The sequence below is a fragment of the Gallus gallus genome, chromosome 2, assembly GCF_016699485.2.
Source record: "Gallus gallus isolate bGalGal1 chromosome 2, bGalGal1.mat.broiler.GRCg7b, whole genome shotgun sequence".
Lineage (NCBI taxonomy): Eukaryota > Metazoa > Chordata > Aves > Galliformes > Phasianidae > Gallus > Gallus gallus.
In genome coordinates, this window is record NC_052533.1 from 31625750 (window position 1) to 31641831 (window position 16082).

The window sequence follows — 16082 nt, forward strand, 5'->3', positions numbered from 1 at the left end:
GCTTTCTTGTTTTTTTTTTTCCCAAATATATTATTTATTTATTCTGGTCTACCCAGGCTACAACTTGAGATTTTGCTTGCACTTTTCCTACCTTCCACAAAATGTTTTCACACACAAGTGTTTCAGAGGCATTCAGTCAGTGGTTATAAAAAGTTTTATAAGATGACTTGACTTTGCTCAGGAGACGCCCATTATTTTCAAGGGCCAGAAGGAACCATGGGGGAGTTTAAAAACAACAACTAACAACAAACCAAAACAAACACAGTTTGGTCAACTGGAATAAGAAACTCTATGCATTCATATAGACAAATTTGGATTCCCAGCCTTCATCTCTACTTCCCTTAAATGGTTTTATCCACACCGTATTCTACACCTCCTCTCTCCCACAGTAACCCGCTGCACAGCTGACTGATTGGCAATGCACTTTGGGACTGTTGGGCAATGAAGTTAAGAATGAAATTCCCTCATTAATCCGAGTTCTGCAAGATGCAAATGCTGGGAGCTGGGAGACAAGCTGTCCTGAGAGAGGTGTTATATCTTCCTAACATCCAACAGACATTTTATTTTCCAGAAGATAAAATTCACATAGCAGCAAATAAAGGCAACCCTTAGGTAACAGGGCACACTGCACACTAACATTCTGTCTAATAGTTTCATTTGAAAACAGCAGAAGTACACAACTGTTGTTCTGCACTGAATATAGGATATTTCTATGTTTAATATGACCAGAGTGCATGGTTAAGTAAATAATGGAAGTTCATTTGGCAATAAACATTTGGTAATTCAATACAAACGGTCATTATGTCTGGATTACCAAGACTGATACATCATTCAGAGTCAGAAAAATGTTTATGTTTTTGAGTATTGAGCCATGCCACAAAGGCAAAGATTTGCTAGGCCTCTACAGCTCGCAGCAGCCATCACAGAAGCTCCACAAGTATCTCCTGAAGTGAGAGCACTCAGGCATTTGACAGCCAAATACAGTCACTGTATCACTACCACTTACAATGGAATTGAGAAAGTCATATGCTTTAAAGCACGAAGAGGGACAAAGATACAGCCAGGAATAAATGGGAGGATCTTCCCTGTCCAGCTTATCACAGTAATCAGCTAGGACTAAAAGGAGATTGTAGAAGCTTGCCTGATAAAAGCAATGACCTCGCGTGCATTCAGAAACAATCAATGGTGTCCCATTACTTGAAATTTGATCTTTTGAAATGTAAGATTATCACCAGTAAGGGATCCTCACTACACCAGCAATTCCACATATATGACGTAGCAGAAGAAAGTGACCTTGTATGCTTAAGTGCTCCTGCAATAAAAGAGGAAAAAAAATATCTTACTGGTCACTCTTATCAGACATTCTATTTTGTGAAAGTCTACCTATATATATATATATTTTTTTTTCCAAGAAACAAAATTCTCTTGCCTGAGTAACATCCTGGAAATGGCTCAGCTGTGAATTTACAAGTGTTGATCCTCCTGAATTTCAAAGGATAAAATACAATAGAGTACAATATATGGGGAAAAAAAAAAGAAGTGTGTGGAAAAGAGCCTGTGTTTCTGCTATTCTGTGGAAAATTCTAACATCTGATTTTTGAACCTGACATGAATTTCCATATTTATTCAGTAAATTGAATGGAAAAAAATCAGTTGCACTTGCCCACTATTCTTATTGTAGGAAGTAGAATAAGAAAGAGTTTGATTCAACTACACAGCTAATAGGCCATATAGTTGGACATCAGCTAAAAGGCAAGGACTTTATTTATTCATAACAGTGGTTCTCTCCTTCATTAAGTTCCCTTTTCTCGGCCATTTGTAACTCTCTAAGCTCTGGGAGACATTCAGTGAGCCTTCATTTTATAAGGTCCATAAGGTTAATGTGATACTAAATGCTTCTGGTTTTATTGCCTTGCAGACAAGATACGTGGAATGAACTCAGAGATGGTGCCTTTCTTCTTAAAATACAAAACAAAACAAACAAACAGTAAAAACTCACATCACAGGAAAGAATGAATGAATGGGTCTCGTACTTCCTGAACTTCAGCAGCTGTGGCAGTGATGTAAGAACTTTTACCCAGCTAGCAAGCAATCTATAATGTACCGGTTTGGGCTTAGCTTACTTTTGACTTACCGGTTTTGGAGTTGCTAAGCTGCCTATCAGGATTAACACACAACAGTCATTCAGTATAAATTATTACCATCATTCAGTTAAAGACGGCAAGAAGCAACCGTAATATTTTGTCCCACTTTTTTACTCATCATGCAAATGCTGTGTTTATTTTGCATTTTGCCTGCCCAGCTGCATGCCCTCTCAAGCTGGCGGTGGTACCAACACCGCAGTGGTAGGAAAATGAGAGTCCGTGATCAGTCTTAATCGCCCAACATTTTATTCAGTAAACAGTATGTGTTGATGCTCCTCAGGGTACATCTGCCAAATTCACTTCCCAAACGCTAGTAACTTTCTTACTAGGATATAACAAAGTCCCAGAGACCAGCACCAAAAGCTCTCCTCCTTCAACTGTTGGGACTTAAAAAGGAAATATCAGCTCTTCCTCCCCAAAATGGCTGTTGCTAGACTTCAGTAACAGAAATAGATTTAGTCTAGATTCTCCCCTCTCCATATACAATTTCTTGTTGTTTCTTGTTTCCCACATATCAGTTTGTGCCCATCTCCTCTTGTCCTGTCCTACATCTTAACAAGTGACAAAACCACTAACAGAATGCTATCTTTTAAGGAAACTAAAGATAACTGTTCTGAGTTATTCCACAAACCCAGTTAACGCTGTCTAACTGCAAGCAAAATCGACTTCTGAGAAGTTTCCAGGACATCACAACACCAGCACAGACCACAGAGGCTTATTAATCATTCTTGCTTGTTAGCAAAAACACTAAGGAGAAATCTTACTGTAGAGCACTGGGGGGGGAAAGAAAAATGAATGCAACAGGGCATTCTTTTGTTCCATTTTCACTTATTTAAAAAGCAAAGACCTGCAATTTGCTGGATCCAAACTGTGTGATACATGCTACCTTGCTCTTTGAACATCTGCTACCCAAACAATTGCACAGGTCATGTACCACTGAGCAGCAGACAGATACATCCCATTAGGAGTGGAAAAAAGAAAAACAAAAAGTCTCTAAATTGTAGAAAGGAATCTCTCAGCAAGTATCAGCCTGCCTGCCTTTGGCAAGCTGCAAGGTATCAGGGAGGGAACCTGAAAAAGGCACCACAAACTCCTAGCAGAGTCATCTCACCACGTGAGCAAAGGCTCTCTGTAGCCCACATCCTTTGAGGTTAACTGCATCAGCTCCGCAGTAGGCAGATGGTAATGACCAGGAGGTGCCTGGGGATCCCCATTGCTGTTGATAATTTACATAAAGTGCGCAAGCAGAACCACAGACAATTAAGAGACACTTCCTTTTTCTTTTAATTAAAAGATTTGGAAAGGGTAGTAACAACTCCATAATGAAACTTCCCTTCTACCCTGCCACTACATTATAAGTTGCACTTAAAGCCACAGTTCATGCTGTCGGGGTCGCGTCTGGGGGATCTCAGCACTCCTATTTGTCACACACGAGGGACACAGAAACTGTTCACTTTGACAGCAGACAGTATTTTATAGGACTATTAGAGAAGCTTCTTTGGCTGTAGCCAGAGCAGTTTCAGACACCAGTATGAGCAAGACGTGCTCTGCATCTTGTTTAGGGGAGATGTTGCTACTATTCTCTTAGTGGCAGAAGCCTTGTGACAATGAAGCTTATCAGGACTAGTTTTAAAGCCATCTCTTGCCATTACAGACAAGACAGCAACAGCTCTCTTAGAACCGCACATTTCACATAGGGCACTGGGGCTAGGAAGAAACTCTCTCCCTTCCTTCTCAAGGCTTTTCTGGACACACTACAAAATAATTACACTGAAAGGAATGGAGACAAAGCTTTCAATACCGTCTCCCCCAGTATTCCCCTGGTGAAGCTGGCAGCCCATGGCTTGGACAGATACACTTTTTGCTGGGTAAAGAACTGGCTGAATGGCCAGGCCCAGAGAGTGGAGGGGAATGGAGTTAAAACCAGCTGGCGACTGGTCATAAGTGGTGTTCCCCAGAGGTTGGCACTGGGGCCTGTCCTGTTCACTATCTTTATTGATGACCTGGTTGAGCGCATTGAGTGTGCCCGCAATGAGTTTGCAGATGACACCAAGTTGGAAGGAAGTGTCCATCTGTCAGGGGATAGGAAGGCCCTTCAGAGAGACCTGGACAGGCTGATCACTGGGCTGAGGCCAATGGGATGAAGTTCAACAAGTCCAAGCGCTGGGTCTTGCACTTCAGCCACAAGAACACCAGTCAGTGCTACAGGCTAGAGGGAGAGTGGCTGGAAGACAGTGTAAAAGAAATGGACCCAGGGGTATTGGTCAACACTCAGCTGAACGTGAGCCAGCAGTGTGCCCAGGTGGCCAAGAAGGCTAATGGCATCCTGGCTTGTATCAGAAACAGTGTTGTCAGAAGGAGCAGGGAAATGACTATTCCTTTGTACTCAGCCTTGGTGAGGCTGTACCTCGAGTACTGAGTTCAGCTCCGGGTCCCTCACTACAAGAAAGGCATCAAGGCCCTGGAGTGTGTCCAAGGAAGGGCAACAAAGCTGGTGAAGGGTCTGGAGCACAAGTCTTAAGAGTAGCAGCTGAGGGAGGTGGGATTATTTAGTCTGTAAGAGGCTCAGGGGAGACCTTACCACTCTCCTGAAGGGAGGCTATGGTGAGGTGGGGGTTGGCCTCTTCTCCTGTGTAACCAGTGACAGGACAAGAGGGAATGGCCTCAAGTTGCACCAGGGGAAGTTGAGGTTGGACGTTAGGAAAAGCTTCTCCAAAAGAGTGGTCAGGTGCTGGAACAGGCTGCGAAAAACATGGTGGAATCGCCAACCTTGGAGGTCTTCAAGAATCATTAAGACGTTGTACTGAGGGACGTGGTTTAGTGGGAAATACTGGTGATAGGTGGATGATTGGACTGGGTGATCTTAGAGGTCTTTTTCAACCTTGGTGATTCCACAGTTCTACTCCCTGGATTCTCTGATTTCAACAACAACAAAATAGTATGAGTAAATGGTTGTTAAGATAGAACAAAATTGTGCCAGAGAGCAGTATCCTTCTCTGCTCATTTAAAAACTTGAAGGGCAAGACAACCTTCTGTAACAAGCAGAATTAAGAGTGACACAGACGGGCTTGTGCGCTGAGAAGGATAAAGTCTCCCACACACACGGCTCTGCTGGGGACTGACAAGCCAGTCTGAATTTGTCGCTTCTGTGGTTTCAGCTACTGTCCAGGCAGAAAGAAGCAAACGCTTAAGGCAACTCCGTAAACCCACGCAGTTGTTCTTTATTGGAACTGTTAAGACTGGAAGATTCATTCGGTTTCACCAACAGTATATGAAAAATGGAACAGACAACAAACAGAACAATAATGCATATACATTGTGACTAGGAAAAACCTCCAGAATGTGGGGGAAAAAAAGTGGCATAAAAATGACAGTGTCAGAGAAAGGTGACCTCAAAGTGAATAAGTGATGATTACCATAGATCATAGAATCATAGAATGGCCTGGGTTGAAAAGGACCATAATGATCGTGTAGTTTCAACCCCCCTGCTATGTGCAGGGTCTCCAACCACCAGACCAGGCTGCCCAGAGCCACATCCAGCCTGGCCTTGAATGCCTCCAGGGATGGGCCATCCACAACCTCCTTGGGCAACCTGTGCCAGTGCGTCACCACCCTCTGTGTGAAAACAGATAAGAGATAACTCCTGGTGAAAAGAGTCATAGAGGTACTACCCAAAGTAGTGATAACACAAAAGGCAGAAATTAAGATGAGGAAAGAGTAAGACTGCCTTCAGCCAGGGAAACATTTCAGACTTCAACTGTAAAACCATTAATGAGAGGATACACCACCTGGACAGAAAGCCCAATGCTTCACATTCTTCTACTGGCAGCAAAGTCACTAATGAAACTCAGCAATAAAGTGCACCACAACGTTACCATAAACAAACAACAGATCTAAAATTAATATGGGTGCAAACAAGGATTATTAGTTTCTCAGCTTCATTGTTTTGGATTATTATCATCTTTCTTCTAGGAACTACAGTTAAAAGACAAGCACTGTTTGACGTTCATAGTGCAATGTACTCACATTTTTGCTGACTTTTTTGGGAGGGCGGAGGGATTCAGTTTAACCAACATGCAGGCAAAGCCTGAAGCTATCACTAAGATGCTGGTATTGCAAAGAGATGAATCAAAAGATTACCAATTCATGCACTGCATTAGAAGAAAGAAGAAAGGTAGATTTGTTTGCACATATATTAACACGAGTGCCAAAGAAAACATTCGGAAGGAACATTCAGAAGGAAAGAAATCATTAAAACGGCAGCATTTGTATGTGCCAACCTAAATATGATTCAACCAACAAAACTCCCACAACTGAAAGATCAAGTAGTAAATCTTCAGGTCAGGCACTCAGATCTGAACAACTGGACATGGAAAGGAGAAATCTGGAACCAAAAATCCATGCACACCTCTTGGTCAGATAAGGGATGCAGAGCTCGGCTAACATGCTATATAGTGACTGCAAAGGACGAATTGTTCAAATTCAATTTAAGCTGTTATAAAACTGAAGAGCAATGCCAGAGGCATGCGAGGAAGCACATATGCTGCCTTCCTCCCATGACTTACTAAGATGCTATTAGGCAGGCACTGTATCAGGCTTTGTTACAGTCAGACACGCGATTAGTACGTTCAGAGATCCCTCTGAGCTCCTAGCAATTCTGAATGCTCCTAGTGATTCTGAATGCACCAGCTCAACTAGGGGCCCAGAGGTCAGCAAAAGTCAGTTTTCACTCATTTCCCCTCTTCTGCTGCACATAACAAGGATTTCAATCAAGCCACATTTATTGGTATTTATCTTCCTCAGGAAAAAAAGCACCTCAAAAACCACATGTAGGACAGCCTTCAGCCAAAGACAGAGAATTCTCAGCAAGCACACACTGCAAAAATTGCTCAGCGCCTTCCACGTCAGAAGTCTATTTCTTTTTACTTCTGTGGTTAGCACCATGGAACACCCAGACACTGAAATAGGATTAAGCACTGTTGTGCTCACTGCTAGATATTAACACGTGACTTGTACCCTAAGGAGCTTGCATTGAGTCAGCGGAGCTCTGCGCACCGGGCAGGCAGGGCCGTGTGGGCTGAGCTGCACTGCAGCGACCAACCTCAGCCAGCACTGTGCTTTTACTGACAACTGCCACTAAATTTGTACTCATACAAAAGTTATCTGAGCGGTGGGCTGTTTTTTTAGCAGTCATCTCAGTTCAGATACTCAAAGTGAGAAAGAATTGGTGAGCTCTTTATTTTCTTCCTTCACTCTGAGGCTGTCCTTAACTTTTGTTTTGTTTGAGTTCACGTGAAACAATATGCTGTGGGCTTCACACTGACAGAGCTCCAAAACTAGCACTAAAAATACTGCATTAATTCATGTCATAACTTCATCTGTAACGATCTGGTGTTTCTGCACACATGATATGCACTACATGAAAGCCACAGGCAGCAGGAAGAGAGCTCTGCAGAAGGAGCAAGCTAAGGCACACAGACAGGAGAATGAGTTACGGACACTGGTTCTGTCAGACCCCCAGCAGTGTGTTTCTTGACTGTTTTGTTTCCTGTCTTACTTATGTTGTCATATTAACCATCAACACCCACCTCTTTTAACCTTGATGGCAGACGGCGCAAATTATTCTAAGGTAATTAAAACACATTTGTCAGTGTTAATTTCTATGTCAGCAGAATACAGACAAGTACCCACAACATTACATACACAACACCTCCTCATCCTTCAGATAGACAAGGAACTAGAGGAATACTGCAATAATTCCAGGCACAGTATAGGAAGATTCACATACTGGTACCACAAGTGGCAGCTGCATGCAACTAAAAGCAATGCCTGTCCCCACTGTCCTGGCAGAGGACAGGCACCAAAACCCCACATCTCAAAGTGCTGAGCAGCAAATCAAAGTTAACCCTAAAGTACATCAGCTACAAAAGGAGGGAAACCTTCCTGTTGGAAATAGAGCTCCTATGTGAATTGCTCAGAGCACAGTTTGTAGCAACTGAAAACTCGTTCTTACAAATAGAAACCGTAAGATCCAAGACTGCCACAGTAATGGCACGTTTCACCCTAGAGAGCATGCAACAAAACTTATAGTATGCAATAAGCAAAGGAAAACCTATTAGATATACATGCATAGGCGTTCTAATTAGGCCCAATTTTTTAAGATGATATACACACTTTCAAAAGTGAGCGAGCTGGCTGCACATGCACTGTTGCAATAAGCCAACTCCATTAGAGCTCAGCATCACTTCCTGCCCTCAGTGACCGTGCAGCAGTGTCGGCCTGACCACAGCTGCTCAACAGCACCCCAGAGCACAGCGTGTACCTACACCTGCACAGAGAGCATCTCCTAGCCCTCCAGTTACCCTCCCAGCCCTCCAGACCTGGGTCCTGTACAAAGCGAATAGGACAGTTGTGGCCTAATGCAGTGTGTGGTTGGACATCAGAGCAAGGAGAAAGGTGATATGGGATTGAGAACTCTACTGGTTAGTCATTGCTAGGAATAAAAATAACAATTATTGTAATAATAAAGTGAAGCTCGCACAGATTGAAGCTGTGGTTACCTTCATGCACAATGCCAATGCTTTAAGTACGTGAACCAGACTTAGAAAAGTAGAATGAGGCATCTGGAACTCCGTGATTAACCAATGAGAGCCAAGGGATGAAGCCACAACAACTTGTGTCACTTCTCGGGTCTGTTGCAAGCATCAGAGCCCAGGAAAAACACAGGGCAGACAAATCTCCCCACGAGGAAGAAGTGCCCTCGTTAAGTGCCCTTTCTCCAGCCATTCCACATCTCCTAATAAAAATAAATCAGCAAGTGCTGAGGAATAATTCCAAACGGCTTCCAGTAACGGAGTATTTAAAGCTCAAATTGCTTAATTCGCCCTCAAATGGACGCTTCATCAACTCAGCACCATCCTGAAGCGCCTGGATTTAATTAACCTATTTTCTTGAGACGTGGGCAGGAAAGAAAAAAGAAAAAAAACCAACAGCGACAGCCCTTCCTCCTCGTGCTGAGCAGCGCAGGCACAGCAGGGGCAGAGCCGCCAACACGGGCGGACCCCCGGCGGCAGCTCCCGGTAGAGAGCGGCGGCTGCGGGACGGGCGCGGAGCCGCGACCTGGGAGCGGCGTTCGCTTCAGCGGCTCATCCGGAATCAAACCTACCTCAGAGCTAAGGCGCACAGAGCGCGCCGGGAGCGAAACGCACAGCGAGAACCCTCCGGAGCGGGGAACAGATTTATGTTGAAGCGGCATACCGCCCCGAAAAGCACAGCCGAAGACGCCGGAGGACCGCGGGGTTATCCACGGGGCGCGGCTCCCGCTGCCCTCCGGACGGTGCCCGACTCCTCAGCCCACACAGCCCCGCCGCCAAGTCCGCCCGCGCCTCCCGCCCTGCCCTGGCTCCTGGCGCCTACCTGAGCCCCACACCTGCCGGCCGCAGGGAAGAGGGAGGATAGAAGGAGTCAGACGAGAGCGGCGGCCACAAACGCGAAGCACGACTTTCTCTGCGCCAGGGAAGAGCAGGAGCGCGCAAAGCAGCACCACAGCCGAGCACACCGGCTCGGCTCCGCGGGGACGAACCCGAGAGGGGCTGGGGGCGGGGCCGCCGCTCTGGATTGACAGCCGCCCCGGCCAATGGGAAGATCGTATTCGCCTTCCTCCTCCTGCCCGCGAGGGGCGTTATTGCCGCCCGGCGGTTGAGGGCGAGGGTGTTTCCATGACGTCACGGGCGGCGCCTCACGGCCAGGTGGGGCGGGCTGCGCTGAGGCGATGCGGGGACGGAGAGCGGGATCGCGGTGCTAAGTCGGGGCTGAGCCCCGCGGCCGGGCAGGGCAGGGCATACTGCGCGCCCCGGGGGTGAGGGACGGAGCTAATCCCCCTGCGGCTTTGGGGCGGGCTCCGCGCTGAGGGATTGGCGGCGGCCTCAGCCGTCCTTCGCCCGCGGAGCGCTGAGGAGAAGCGCGGGGCGGGGAGCGCCGCCGCGGGGTGGGTTTCCCCCACACGCACTGCCGTCCTACCGTGAGCGCTGCCCTAAGGAACCCTATTCGGAAAGATACTACTCCGATAGCTCTGGATTTGCTTCTTACGCTTTTGTTCCGCCCTCGTGTTGGACAGAAATATGAAGCAGTATTGGATTAGTGTCTTTTCCTGGGCTAAAGAAAAGTTTAACAATGAATATAGTAGGCATCCCTTTGGGAATCAGACCATTCTTCTTTCTGTTAGAGAAATCAAAGCACAGAGTAATAGTGTCGGTCTTTTAATACCGCAAAATACCTGATGGTTGCGTACATTAGGGTAAATGTATAGGCAGAAAGCCTCTGTCTGGATATAGATCAGTGTTCTTCCTTTTCAGTGGATCCATCAACGCAAAGCCATCCGGTTTATAATAGTTTTCTTTACCAAAGTGGTTGGGGTGTTCCCCAGCCCTGTGCACTTAACCTTCCATTTGTCTTTGCTCTTTGGTTTTTCTGTTCTGATTGATACAGCCTCGGTCTTTCCAGAGCTTTTAAGAAGAGGAACTCCATTCTCCACAATCCAGTAGTTATTATTATTTTTAATTCAGTTTCCCTTTGATCTAATGTAATGCATAATTAAATTGCATGGTCTGAATTAAAACTCCACCATTGCGTGTGTCCTTTTAACTTGCTCTTTCCTGTGGTTTTGTAATGTCAGTTCACAGTAGTGTTTCCAGTGAGTGCAATGAAAAGCATTGTCTTTGCTTTCCACTTGTTTTCTTTAATTATTAGGTGAAAATAATTACTATATCTCTGTTGAACTCAGTGACATGCAATGATTTTTCATGTTCAGGCAATCTTAGTCTTGTGTTGGTAAACAAGTTCCCATACCTTGTGTATGGACCAGAGAGTGGCTTGTTGTAAGAGACAAATTACGTCCTGGAATTTGAGTTGAACAACAGAGACAAGTCTTTTGAAGACCTTCTACATTTACAGCAGAGGAATGTGTTTACTTTTGTCCTTGCAGGCTGAGGTGTGAGCAGCAGTAGAATTGCGTGCATAGTCATTGGATTAACCATTTCTCTTCTTATAACTTAGCACATACATCTTCAGTCCTAGACAGGAGCTATCTGTCTTGCAATTCAGCAGTATCTTTCTTTGTATGCCAAAATAAATCTGTCCTTCTGTCCTTGGTAGCTTTCCTTTTCCACCAGCCCTCTCCATCATGTCATTTTTGTTCTTAAACCTGTATTGTTTTTTTCCTTTCTCTCGAAGACCACTCAAGAACCTTCTCTCCCACTGACAATTCTTTGGCAAACACAGCTGTTGTCCTGTTGCATATCCAGGCTAGTATTATGCAAGCTTCTGGCACTAGCTTTCATATGTCTCGCTTGTATTTCTAAGCACTTATCTATCATCTCCCTAATCTGCCTATTCCTCTTTTAATATGTCTGTAGTCTCTGGGCCCTCTTTCCTAGCTTTTGTATTTCCCAGCCAGAATTCTACTGGTTAAGCTGCCTTTGGAGTGTTTTTGAGTACCTCTGAGGTACAGTTTTCCTCTCTGATTCTGCAGTGTCCATGTGAAAGCGTCTCACCTGTGTTGCACAATTCATGAGTTGCTGCAAATACTTGCAGAGATCTCTGTTCTGCCTTTCATTTGTCTTGTGGCAAGAGCTCAGGGAAAACAGACTCTTGTCCTACCAACTCTTCACAAGAGGCTTGACTGGCCCCAGTTTACTTATTCAGAGCAGGAAGATTACAGACTTTGTATGTTGGTAAAGCAGATGTGTGGCCAGAAGTTAGTCAAAAAAGAAAGGAGAAAAACTGAGAAGGAATGAATGTCCACCAGCCTGGCACACACAAAAGAATTATGCCAGAAGACTGTACCACAGTGAAGAAAGTAAGCAGCTGTTCCTTCTACCATACCAAAACTGTTCTTTAAGAGTTGCCAAATAGTCAGAAGATATCTGCTCTGACCCCAAAGTTACAAAGGCAGGGTAGGGTGAAGCAGGCAGCAAACAGTAGGATGCACAGATCTGCTCTGGCTGGAGTGATGTGCATGGGGTGTGCCACATGAGTAATGTGACCCATTGTAGCTATACAGCTTTTTTCCACAGCACTGCTAATCCGCTCCTGGAAGGCATTGAAACGCACCAAATAAGTAAAGATAGTGTGCAACTGAAGTCCTTGGGTTGTTTTTGTTTGTATAAACAAGTCAAAAATGCAGACTTTGGAGAACCCTGCCTTTGCGTATGTGTTTGCGTAGCTGCTGCCCCAAAAAGCACCCATGGATTTGGAAATAGTTGAACTCCAAATAGTAACATTCATCACTAGTACTAAATGTAAATTTCCTGCTGTTGATTTGTCTGTTCCATCCAGCTTCAGGGAAAATGAGAGGACCCAGCTGTGGGTCTAGCTCCCAGGCTTACTGCAGTTGAGGGCCGGCTTGTGAATGTCAGCTGATTACCATGTGATGAACGAGTGAATCTAACACCCAAACCACTGGAGAAGCAGAGTTAAGAAATCACTAAGCTTCCGCTTCACACAGACAAAGACACGTAACGTTGATACTGACATAAACCTCCTGTGGGGCAGAAGGGATTAGCAGAGATACTCCAGCACTTGTTGCCCTTTTCCCTTTATAAGTTTTATGTTGTTGCAGATGGAAGACTTGAGGTATGTGTCCATTGCGGCCAGAGTTTCTACTTACTTTGCTGGGCTCTGGGTGAGGCCCAGGCACACCTTGTGTTATTCTTTCTCTTTAGCTATTACACACAGCATACAGCGCTTCAAGTCCAGAGGCTGCACTGTCCTCTTTGTTATTCTCCTGTTGAGAATAGGATCCACATTCTCTTACTGATGTGGGTCCTTTTGCTTCTTCCTTTTAATACATATAACAGGGAAAAAAAAACAACTTTATGGCACATAAATTGCTGATATTGAGTAATTTCATTCTTTCAGGACCATGAAAGGCACTGAATACATCTGAAAGGCTGTGGGGCAGATGCCTATATATTTCACTTGGAAGGGAAAATAAACGATGTTGTTCAAACCTTGTGAGATGTACCTATCCAGGTACGCTTCCTGCCAGCATGGGTGAAGTTTTCCATTGTGTAAACTCCTTGAAGATGCAAACGCTTCATTTGAGCTCACGTGATGTTTGGAAAGGTTCCATTATGGCAGTAACAAGCGCAACCCTGAAAACATGTGCAAGTCCAGTTACAGACATTAAGCTTGTTAGCAAACAGTAATTCTTGACAGACGGATTGAAAGAGCAGAGAAACAACTCCCCCCAGATGCTTGAAAGTCAGACTTCTGGCCTCCAGCCAAAGAGCTGCTCCAGAGCCTTTCTCCTCCCATGATCAGGCAGTCTCCCAGTTGTCAAAAAAAGCATCGGTTCAGCCAGTTTGTGCCTACTGATAGTTTACATGCCTGCACCTCAGTAAGTGGTTAATGTATCTATCTAATGTGGTAGCTCTTAGGTATGCATAGGTAAGAATTTCACTAGAGGAGAGGAGAAAGCATGCCTGTTGCTGGTGTGTGAAATGACTGCATTTTGCACCAGGCATTTTCCAAACAGAAAAGCTATTCATTCTAGCTGCCAGGTTTTGGTGGGGAAATGCTAAGCAGGTTCAGTTCTGCTGATGTACGCAGTAGCAATACCTCTTTTTTCTGTATCACAGCCATTAGTGTCACGGTCTGAGTTTCAAAACAATTCAGAAGTGTGCAAATATGGCTTAATTCACATTTTCCCCACTGGCAGCAGACCTTATTTGACAGAAAAATACATCTTCACCAGACTTAACAAAAACGCCAGTAAGTTCATACAGGTGTTTTTGTTATGTTTTATCTTATTTTGCTTTATGCCAAAGGCTAGTGAAAGTTCCAGGCAGAAGGGATGTCCAAGAAACAAAATCTTCACCTTTATATGGAGTAGCTTTACAGTTCCAGGCAGCTGCCTCAGGCCAGATGCAGAGCTGTTGAAGTCAATGGAAAAATCATCCCTTGGGTTTAACAGACTGAGTCAGATACCTCGCCTAATGGCTCACAATGTTGAGTAGCAGGAATTTCTGTTGGATCTCAAGGCATTCGTGAGAATGCAGGCAGAAGCTGGAAGGACAACACCTGCCCTTACTGTTGTCCCAGTGATAAATGAGGCAAGAGGGGCTTGTCCACTGCACAATGCATCATTTCATAAATGCTGTTCTTTCTAAAGGTTTGCTTCTAAGGAATGAGTTTCTGTGAATAAAGGAGTTTTGGCAACAATAAAGCAATGAAAGCTTTCATTTGAACTCAGAGGTGATTGCTGCGAAGGAGAATGAAAGTATTTATGGCATTACTGTCAATCTGACACGAATGACCGACAAAGCAAACTGGAGGAAAAACAAACCTCCCACACAGTGTGCCGTGGGCAAACACAAATACAGAGGTCACTGAGAAAAGGCAGGGAAGGAAGTTTACCTTCCAGCAGCCCAGGTACAGCCAGTTCATCACTGCCACCTCAGTCCAGCCAGTTGCTGATCATACAAGTAGGCACTTTGCACAAATTCAGTTAACAGTATCCTCAACTATGACAGAGATATGTGGCTGACTTCCCACTTTCTCGCCTCCAGAAGAGATCTGGGAAAGGGAATGGAACTGTTTATGTACATTCATTCTCACACTAGTTAGTGTAATAGAATGGGAACTCAGAGTTCTGTCGTGGCTGTTAGAAGTTATACAGGCAAAAGACTCCTGGAGACGCGTTTGGAAAAGATGAAATTAAATCATGTTACCTAATGGGCAACAGGCAATATAACAGTGTGAGAACTAAGATAAGTAGTAGCTGAATTCATGAAAACCCACCCCACCGAATGGAAAGCTCACAGTGAATTAAATGGGCTGTTTACCCCAGCTCTTTGAGATTAGATAATGTGTTACGGTAAACATTCCCTTTCCAAGGAGAAAATGAAAAGACTAATATTTACTCTTCAAAGTGGATCTCATACAGGTTATGGAGTTACAATTCAGTGTTGAGGTAAAGCATTAAAGGTGCACTACTTAGGCATTTGGGGGATGTTACAGGCTGGAATCAAACAGTTGTAGTGATAGGGGAAGGAAAGCAAGCAAGCATATAGACCTCCCATGCACTGGTTTTGGTAAGCCAAAATGAAGTCACTTCTTACTGGTAGGAAAAGTGTTTATTTTCTAAGGCATAACATATGCAGCATTAAAATAATGGCTATGGAAGGACGAGGGGTGCAATTGATTTAAAGCCTTGAAGCTCTGTCAGTAAAATCTTTTTCAAAGAGGCAGCAAAGGAACTTGAGAATCAGAGGGGAAAGGTAAGGTTCTGTCATGAATTCAAAACTAGCCAAGAGAGCCTACAAAGAGACAGAATATCTTACTAGTTCTTAAAATGGAAAAAGGTTAATAGCAGAATGCTCTGAGGACCCCAGCTGGAGCCAACGTTTGGTATATTATTCAGAGCCTGGGAGGATGAATGGTCTGGTAGTAAAATTTGCTTGTGATACACATTGTTTGGGTTTGGAACAGTTTGAGAATTATGATGGATACCAGATGGATCTAATAAAGCTACTGTAAATGTTTGGAAGCAATATCATTATAAAGGGAATGCCAACAGAGAAAGTTTAAGATACGGCTTTTTGGAAGAAATATGAGCTGCAGTACGTGGATGCAGTGGGCTCTGAATGAATGGTGACTTCCAAGGAAAGCTGTAAGGAACAGGCAGCAAAGTTATACAAAAAACACCTGTAGAATTGCCAGCAATTGCTGCCATTTCAAAGTGGTTTGTCAGCATTAATGAGCCAAACTGCTTCTTCCAGAAAAAAAAAAAAGATATATTTGAGGGTCAAATTAAAGAAAAAAAGTGAAACTGTGACTGGAGAATTTGAAATGATGCAGGTGAACCAGCTCGCTTTCCTTCCCAGGGAGGGATGTGCATATCTCATGGGACAACATCAGGGCTACCGCTGCATGAGT

The 16082-nt window shown here is 44.4% G+C and overlaps 1 protein-coding gene and 1 long non-coding RNA gene across 18 annotated transcripts in view; one reads left to right on the plus strand and one right to left on the minus strand.

Annotated features, from left to right (window-relative positions):
- The window catches only part of OSBPL3 (oxysterol binding protein like 3), a 90055-nt gene extending 80318 nt beyond the window's left edge, over positions 1 to 9737 (minus strand). For all 17 annotated transcript variants that reach the window (XM_015281834.4, XM_015281837.4, XM_015281835.4 and 14 more), the window contains exon 1: positions 9561 to 9737. The gene's annotated coding sequence lies outside the window, so the exon portion shown is untranslated. The remainder of the gene's footprint in view (positions 1 to 9560) is intronic.
- Positions 9738 to 9909: 172 nt separating this feature from the next.
- Positions 9910 to 14386, plus strand: LOC121110126. The gene is made up of 2 exons (XR_005858024.2): positions 9910 to 12776; positions 13062 to 14386. It is a non-coding gene; the product is annotated as an uncharacterized LOC121110126 (long non-coding RNA).
- Positions 14387 to 16082: the final 1696 nt, after the last annotated feature.